Here is a 1,934-nt window from a genome sequence, read left to right as displayed (position 1 = left end):
AATATGGGAAGGATTCCCAGGTGGAGCAGTCTCTGGATTGTCCTTCCTTCAGTCTCTGTTCCATAGTTCTTCTCTGCAACTCCTTCCATGGGTATATTCTTCCCCCTTGTAAGAAGGAAAAAGTATCCACACTTTGGTTTTCCTTCTTCTTGAGTTTCTTATGGTTTGTGGGTTGTATTTTAGCAATTCCGAGCTTCTGGACTAATATCCACTTATCAGAGAATGCATACCATGTGTGTTCTTTTGTGATTGGGTTACCTCACTTAGGATGATATTCTCCAGATCCATCCATTTCCCCAAGAATTTCATAAATTCACTGTTTTTAATAGCTGAGTAGTACTCCACTGTGTAGATGCACCACATTTTCTGTATCCATTCATCTGTTGAGGGACATCTGGGTTGTTTCCAGGTTCTGGCTATTATAAATAAGGCTGCTATGAACATAGTGGAGTATGTGTCCTTCTTACATGTTGGAGCATCTTCTAGGTATATGCCCAGAAGTGGTATAGCTGGTACCTCTGGTAGTACTATGTCCAAATTTCCGGAGGAACTGCCAAACTGATTTCCAGAGTGGTTATACCAGCTTGCAATCCCACCAGCAATGATGGAGTGTTCCTCTTTCTCCAAAACCTCTCTAGCTTCTGCTGTCACCTGAGTTTTTTATCCTAGCCATTCTGACTGGTGTGAGGTGGAATCTCAGGATTGTTTTGATTTGCATTTCCCTGATGACTAAGGATGTTGAACATTTCTTTAGGTGCTTCTCAGCCATTCGGTATTCATCAGTTGAGAATTCTTTGTTTAGCTCTGTACCCCACTTTTTAACAGGGTTATTTGGTTCTCTGGAGTCTAACTTCTTGAGTTCTTTGTATATATTTGATATTATCCCTCTACCAGATATAGGATTGGTAAAGTTGCCGTTTTGTCCTATTGACAGTGTTTTTTGCACATAGAAGCTTTGCAATTTTATGAAGTCTCATTTGTCGATTCTTGATCTTAGACCATAAGCTATTGGTGTTCTGTTCAGGAAATATTCCCCTGTGCCTATGTGCTCGAGGTTCTTCCCCACTTTCTCTTCTATTAGTTTTAATGTATCTGGTTTGATGTGGAGGTCCCTGATCCCCTTGGACTTGAGCTTTGTACAAGGAGATAAGAATGGATCAATTTGCCTTCTACATGCTAACTGCCAGTTGAGCCAGCACCATTTGTTGAAAGTGCTGTCTTTTTTCCACTGGATGGTTTTAGCCCCTTTGTCAAAGATCAAGTGACCATAGGTGCATGGGTTCATTTCTGGATCTTCAATTCTATTCCATTGATCTACCTGCCTGTCACTGTACCAATACCATGCAGTTTTTATCACAATTGCTCTGTAGTACACCTTAAGGTCTGGGATGGTGATTCCACCAGAGGTTCCTTTATTGTTGAGAATAGTTTTGGCTATCCTGGGTGTTTTGTTATTTCAGATGAATTTGCAAATTGCTCTTTCTAAGTCTGTGAAGAGTTGAGTTGGAATTTTGATGGGGATTGCATTGAATCTGTAGATTGCTTTCAGCAAGATGGCCATTTTTACTATATTAATCATGCCAATTCACAAGCATGGGAGATCTATCTTCAGAGATCTTCAATTTCCTTCTTCAGAGACGTGAAGTTCTTGTCAAACAGATCTTTTACTTACTTAGTTAGAGTCACACCAAGGTATTTTATATTATTTGTAACTATTGTGAAGGGTGTTGTTTCCCTAAACTCTTTCTCTGCCTGTTTATCCTTTGTGTAGAGGAAAGCCTCTGATTTGCCTGAGTTAATTTTATATCCAGCTACTTTGCTGAAGTTGTTTATCAGGTTTAGGAGCTCTCTGGTGGAATTTTTGGAGTCACTTAAGTATACTACCATATCATCAGCAAATAGTGATAATTTGACTTCTTCCTTTCCAATTCATA

The sequence above is a fragment of the Mastomys coucha genome, chromosome X (assembly GCF_008632895.1).
Source record: "Mastomys coucha isolate ucsf_1 chromosome X, UCSF_Mcou_1, whole genome shotgun sequence".
Taxonomy (NCBI): domain Eukaryota; kingdom Metazoa; phylum Chordata; class Mammalia; order Rodentia; family Muridae; genus Mastomys; species Mastomys coucha.
Note: the sequence above shows the minus strand (reverse complement) of the source record.